Below are 8,113 nucleotides of genomic sequence, written 5' to 3' on the forward strand. Positions count from 1 at the left end.
ATTTGATGACACAAGTACAACATTTGGTTTTTTTAACAAAATGTTGACGAACCTTGTGTCTATAAACAAATAAAAAATGGTATAGTAGTATTCCTCGTTCTTTGCATTGATGATATATTACTGATTGGAAATGACGTAACATCATTATCAAAGGCAAAGAATTAGTTAGCTGAACAATTCCAAATGTAAGATTTGGGAGAAGCCAAGTATGTTCTGGGCATTAAGATTCTTAGAGATAGACAGAACAAAACGTAGGCAATGTCTCAAGTAACTTATATTGATAAGGTGCTAGAACACTTTAATATGAAAAACTTCAAAAAGAGTGATATGCCAACCCGTTCTGGAGTATTACTTTCCAAGGAGCAGTGTCCCAAAACACCTCAGGAAGAGGAAGACATGAGACAGTACCCCTATGCCTCGGCAGTAGGCAGTCTGATGTACGCCATGTTGTGTACAAGGCCTGACATTTGTTATGCAGTAGGGATAGTCAGTCATTATCAATCCAATCCTCGATTGAGTGATTAGATTGCAGTGAAGAATATTCTCAAGTATCTTAGAAATACTAGAGATTATATGCTTGTATATTCAAGTGGAGACCTAAACCCCACTGGTTACACTGATTCTGATTTTCAATCAGATAGAGATAGTCGTAAATCGACTTCTGGATCAGTGTTTATTCTTGGAGGAGGAGCGGTAGTCTGGCAAAGTATTAAACAAACTAGCATTACAGACTCCACCATGAAAGGCCAGTATATAGCAGCTTGTGAGGTAGCTAAGGAGGCAGTTTGGCTCAAAAAGTTCTACTCCGATCTGGAAGTTGTACCAGAAGTGGAGAAACCACTTGTTCTTTACTGTGACAACAGTGGAGCAGTAGCTAATTCTAAAGAACCAAGAAGCCACAAGAGGGGAAAGCATATAGAGCGCAAATACCACTTAGTCAGAGAAATCGTACATAGAGGAGATGTGTCCATTCTGAAAATCGCATCAGAACACAACCTGGCAGACCCGTTTACGAAGACGCTTCCTGCAAAGCAATTCGAGGGTCATGTACGTAATATGGGATTGAGAGAAATGCCCTACTTGCTTTAAGTACAAGTGGGAGATTGTTAGGAGTATGTCCTAAAAGCATGTAAAAGACATTTATTATTTCGATGAATAAATAAATACAATGGTTTATTATTAAATTATTGTTTGAATAATTTTGTAAATATCAGAAAAATTCCATATTCATTATTGAGGATGTGATCTTGTATTATTACGAGAGAATTAAGATCACATTAATGAATAAAAATAGTCAACAACAACAAATTGAAGTTATGGAATTCTTTAATTGGGGTTGTAAGTACGGTTTGCTGAGTATCATGTTGATACAAATAATCTAGATTTGGATTATTGATGTGGTAAGACATCTCGGTAAAGGTGCTTTATATAATATGATTATATATGACATGGACCGATATGAATAAAAGTCTTTATCAAAAATCCATTTAATAATAAAGACTTGTAATTCATATCATAACTGATGATCATTTATAGATCAACCTAAATCCTGAGTGTTCATGAACTCCTATTCATGTTTATTAAATATTTTGACTCATTCGTTAGGGTCTCTTCATAGAATGAGGCTAATGACTTTTGTTTTGGAGATTTAATATCATGGATGGCTGGGAACATGTATCAACAATATGGAATCTAATCTTTCCTAACGGATCGCATATTAGTTCCCTTAAGGGTTAATTCTGGAACTTAATGATTTTGAGCTCAAATCTATAATTAGATTATAGATTAATTATTCACTAGTGAATTAATGGTACTTAAGGAATACACTACAAGAAATAAGGGTTCTGCCGGCGCAGTTCGGAATGGCGTCGGTAAAAAAAAAACTTTTGCCGGCGCATTTAGTGAATTGCGCCGGCAAAAACAAGCACTTTTGTTGGTGCATTTCATCTAACGCGCCGGCAAAAGTCAACGTGCATTTTTGAAATTGTGCACGTTTTCAACAAAGTAGTTGGCTAGACTTTTGCCGGCGCGTTTTGTTGCGCCAGCAAAAGTCTATTTTGCATCGGTAAAAGTTGGAGTAAATAAAACGACACCGTTTTGTCCTAGGGTTTTGTCAAAGACTTTTGCCAGCGCATTTTTAGACTTTTGTCGGCGCAACGAAACGCGCCGACAAAAGTCATAGCGATATTACAGCAGTCGTGAGCCATTCTTCCCCATTTTTTTTTCTTCCTTTTTTTTTCTCTCTTTCTTCTTCTCTTCTCAATCCTCCACCACCACCAGCCGCACCCCGACGGCACCCCACCCCGACGGCCACCCCAACCCACCCTAGTCGAGCCCACCCACCCCACCCGAGACCCACCCCAGCCACCACTATCGCCCCCTCCTCCTCCAAGTTGCCCACTGTAAGTATTTTAATATACTTTTGTATTTTATTTATGTATTAAATTAAAAAAAAAATTGATTCTATGGAGTCCCCGAGCCACTGCCAGAGCGGAGCCACTGCTGGAACAGTCAGAGCAGAACCACTGCCGGAGCGGAGCCACTTCACCCACTGTAGTATTTTTATTTTTGCTTGTTAATATTTATTATATTGTATTTTGTGATATATGTATTTTAGTTAAAGTATGAATTTAAAAAAAATTAGATTAATAATGTATGTTTATACGTCTTAATTGTTTTATATTAAATGTGATATGTTTGTAAATATGTATTTAATAATTTTTTTAGTATTAATAAAAAAATTAGTTTTGGTATATCTTTTTTTGTGGTTAAATATTTTTATATATGTAAATTGATGTATTTGTTAATGTATATATATGTTTTGTATGATCTGGGAATATTCTGGTTATATATGTGTTTAATTTGTAGGTTTTTAAATTTTTGGGATAGTTTGAAATATAGTCGTTATGCTGCCCAAATTTTGTTAGAGTTAGTAAAATTAATAAAAGTTTAATAATTAATTAAATAAAAATTTAAGTATAATTAAAAAATACATCAAAAAAATAATTTTTAACTATAATTTAAATAAAATAAAATTACCAATCATAATAATTAATAATTAATTTTAACATTAATATTAGATGTTTTGTAATTGAAAAAAGTTAAAAATATAAATGATTTAATAAAATATAATTAAGTAAAATATAAATATAATAAAATTGTTATTAATTAAGTAAATAATCCAATACAAATTGAAGAATTTAATAAAAAATTACAAAATACAATTAATGTATAATTAATTTAATTTTAAAATAAAAGTAATAAATAAGTAAATGATTTAAAAAATTGTAATAATTAATAATTAGCTACATTTTTTTTTGTAAATATAAATAATTATTTTTGCTAGAGATAGGATATTATTATCAGTTAGTGATAATTAGGGAGACAAACAGTCATGAAATATGTTGACTATCTTTTCCCTCATTTTAAGAGAATTATTAATATTTTCTTAATTATTTCGCTTAAAGATGGCGAGCGATAGAAGCTGGATGAGTGCGAGAAATCGTTGGTCTCTGGAGTATAGAAATGGTGTTAAGGAGTTCTTTGATATTGCTAAAAATCAGTTGAACGATCGGGGTTTGGTACGTTGTCCGTGCAAGAAATGTGAGAATGTTAAGTTCCAGCCTATAAATGCAATTTCGATGCATTTATTCAACAATGGCATCATACAGTCCTACAAAGTGTGGCATTACCATGGAGAGGCGGTGCTATCGCCACCAGCTGTGGTACGAGATCATGATAGAGATAAGATAGCGGATATCCTGGAGGATATTTACGCTGAAGATGACGTTCCCGCTGGAAACTATAATGATCCTCCCCAAGATGATCCTCAACATCGCGACAAGTATGACAATTTATTTAAGGAGATGTCAAGTTAACTGTACCCGGGTTGCCGAAAGTATTCCACGTTGAACTTCTTGGTGAAGCTGATGCATCTGAAAGTTATTAACAAGTGCAGCAATCATTACTTTGATGGTTTGCTGGAATTGTTAGTCGACGCTATGCCTGACGAAACAATTTTACCTAAGTCTAACTATGAGGCGAAGGCAAAGTTGCGGAGTATTGGATTGGGATATGAGTCTATCGATGCTTGCAAGCATGACTGTGCACTGTTTTGGAAGGAGAATGCAAATTTGGAATTCTGTCCGGCTTATGATGAGTGTCGCTGGCAAGATAATCGTGGGAACGAGAAGAAAGTGGCCCATAAGGTCATGCGGTACTTTCCATTGACGCCGAGATTGAAAAGGTTGTACAGTTCCAGATATACTGCAGAGGATATGAGATGGCACTATTGTAAAAGGCCAAAGGAAGATGGTGTGATGAGGCACCCCGCTGACAGTAAGGCGTGGAAGCACCTTGATGAGTTGTACCCATCTTTCGTAGCCGAACCTCGAAATGTTAGGCTTGGGTTGGCTACAAATGGTTTCAATCCTTTTAGGAACATGAGCAACTCTTACAGCATGTGGCCTGTGATACTTGTCCCATACAACTTGCCGCCGTGGAAGTGCATGAAACCACAGTCATTAATGTTGTCTATTCTAATTCCAGGTCCTTCTTCACCTGGAAAAGATATCGATGTCTATATGAGACCTTTGCTTGACGAGTTGAAGGAGTTATGGGTGAATGGTGTCGAGACACGAGATGCATACAATAGTGCCTTGTTCTATATGCGTGCAGAAATCTTGTGGACCATTAACGACTACCCAGCTTATGCTATGATGTCTGGGTGGAGCACAAAAGGGTACAAGGCATTCCCCACATGCAATGAAGAAACTCCCTCTGTAGGGATTAGAAGTAAAATTGCAAACATTGGCCATAGGAGGTAGGGCTGTGCAGAAATTTTTACAACTCGCCCAACCCGAATAATCCGCCCAAACCAACCCGAATAAACCGCCAAAAAAACGCAACCCGAATAAACCGCCCAATTGTTACATTGGGCGGGTTGAAAATAATTATCAACCCGCCCAATATAACCCAACCCACCCAATTAAGAATTTATTACTAATATATTATTTTTAATATATTCAAATAAATATATAAATTAATTAAGTTTTGTTTTAATTTTTTTACTATAAATTTAAAATATTCTTTTAAGCTTAAAAAGATAAACTTCACACTATTAGTACTAGTATTTAAAAGAAAAAAATTTAAAAAATTTTAAAAAAAAATGCCACTTTTGTTTGGGCGGGTTGACCCGACCAACCCGCCCAACCCGCCCAAAAAAAAATACCATTTCGGTTTGGGCGGGTTAACCCGCCCAAATTATTGGATGGGTTAAAAAAAATTATTAATTGGGCAAGTTATGGGTCACTTTTGCTAACCCGATTATGACATTAGACGGGTAAAAATGCCTTGTAACCCGACCAACCTGCCCAATGATCAGCCCTAATAGGAGGTTTCTTGATATGGATCATGAATGGAGGAGCAAATGAGCACTATTCGACGGTAACAAGGAACTCAGGCCACCACCGAAAGATTACTCCGGTGATGATGTGTTGAAGCAATTAGAGAATTTATAGATTAGACATCCTGGGAAACACAAAGAATTTGGTGGTGTGAAACGCAAAAGGGCTCCGATTGAACTTAATTGTTCGAAGAAGAGCATATTTTTCGAGCTTGATTATTGGAAGGAATTATTGCTGAGGCATAACTTGGACGTAATGCACATTGAGAAGAATGTTTGCGACAGTGTCTTGGGAACTTTGTTGAACTTAGAGGGAAAATATAAAGACATTGACAAGGCGAGACTTGATCTAGCAGACATGAAAATTAGGGAAAAACTCCACCTCTGCAAAGAGGGAAACAAGTGGAAGAAACCGCATGCCAGTTACACCCTCAATGTCCCTGAACGTCGAGTTTTCTGTGAATTTGTGAAGTCAGTTGAATTCCCGGACGGTTTTGCTGCAAACCTTTCGAAGAATGTCAATGTCAATGATGGCAAGATAACTAGGTTGAAATCACACGATTGCCACGTGTTGTTTCAGCAGTTGTTGCCCGCCGCAATTAGGTCGTTTTTGGTTCCTGAAGTTCGAAAGCCAATTATTGAGTTGTGCGGTTTTTTCAAAAATCTTTGTTCACGAACTTTGAATGTGAAAGACCTTGGGAAGATGGAGACAGACATTATCACCATTTTATGCAAGTTGGAAATGATATTTCCTCCAGCATTTTTTGACATTATGGTGCATTTGGTTTTGCATCTTCCGAAAGAGGCAATTCTTGGCGGTCCCGTGCACTTTAGGTGGATGCATCCCATTGAACGTTCGATGGCGGTTTATAAACAATATGTAAGAAATCGTGCACATCTGGAAGGTTCAATCGCAGAAGCTTACATGGTCAATGAGGCCTTAACCTTTTGCTCAATGTACCTCCAGGGGTTGAGACTCGATTCAATCGACCTGAGAGGAATGAAGATCGCGTTGAATCCCAACCAAATCGAGAATATTCTATTTATTTGGCTGTTGGTCGTCCATTTGGTAAGAAATCAAGTATGCTCCTCAATCCGCAGTTAAAGCAAAAGGCTGAGTGGTATATCTTGAACAATTGTGCCGAAATTAAGGAGTACCTTATGTGTGTTTTCTAGTCTTTTTTCAATAAATTTGTTTGATTTATATACCGAGTAAAGACAAAAATCATAACATTGTTGTCTGTTTGTAGTGAGCATATGGATGAATTAAGAAGACGGGGGGGCTCGAATCTTGAAGTTCAACAAGAAGCTTATTTTCCTCAGTGGTTCAAAGAAAGAGTATGTATATTAGCCAATTCTCTTCCGAAACCCCACTTAATCAATCCAAAACTAACTTCCAATGTTAATGTTGATAGGTGAACGGTTTTCATGAGTCAACACCTACTGAAGTGAATAATGAATTGTATGCTCTCGCAAACAAATCAAGCGGCACCGTGCTCTCATATCTAGGGATGATAGTGAATGGTGTGAAATTTGTGATTCATGGTAGTGATATGAAGCTTAAAACACAAAATTGCGGTGTAATGGTGTTCTGGAAGAAGTAATTGAATTGTCCTACTTGATGGGTTACAGTGTTGTCCTATTCAAGTGTAGATGGTTCAATGGAAGTAGAATTAAAGTGGAATCCAATTTTACGAGCGTATATGTGAATGAAGAATGTTATAAAGATGATCATTTCATTCTTGCATCTCAAGCGAAGTTGGTGTATTCTCTTCGAGATGTGAAAAATGGGGATGATTGGAGGCTCGTTAATGAATACATTCCGAGGAATGTATGGGATTTCTCAAATTCCGATGTTAATGATACTGAGACCACAAATGATATACCAATATTGCAAGAAGTTAATTCTTCTTCATTTCAGTTGTGGGTAGAACTTCCAATTTTTTATAATCTTCAGTATGATCGGGTTGATGTCAATGCCACTGAAGTGTACAACGTCAATGATTTGGTTGGCGAAGGTTCAGATGAATTTGTTGTCGATGATGAAGTTGAATTTGAAGACGACACGTTGGCCGAGTATGAAGACGATGAGGATGACGACAATGTTCTAGTCGATAGTGATAGTGATGTTCGTAATGATGTTGTAGTTAGTGATGATGAGGACAATGATATGTAATTTAAACAAGTATATTTAACTTTTTATTTAACTCAATGAAAACTTTATTCATTATCATTAATTAATGATAGTATCAGATATAGGTACACATGCACCTATTGGATGTCTTAGGGATAATCAATGTATTCATGTACTGGTTCTCATTTTTTCAAGATATTTGATGAAATATCTTGAAGAAATGAGAATTACTACATGACTGCTTACTATCTCCAAGGGATCCACTAGGTCGGAATAAGGTAGGTTGGGAAAGACCATAAGTCATAAAATGTTAATTTTATAACAAAAAACAATAGACATGCACCTAGTGGATGCCTTGGGGATAGTCAATGTATTCATGTATTGCTCCTCATTTTTTCAAGATGTTTGAGAAACATTTTGAAAAAATGTGGAGAACTACATGACTGCTTACTATCTCCAAGGGATCCACTAGGTCGAAATAGGGTAGGTTTAGAAATATCACAAGTAATAAAATGTTAACTTTTATATATATAAAAAAAGTAATAGACATGCACCTAGTGGATGCCTTGGGGATA

Source organism: Humulus lupulus, chromosome 5, assembly GCF_963169125.1.
Source record: "Humulus lupulus chromosome 5, drHumLupu1.1, whole genome shotgun sequence".
Lineage (NCBI taxonomy): Eukaryota > Viridiplantae > Streptophyta > Magnoliopsida > Rosales > Cannabaceae > Humulus > Humulus lupulus.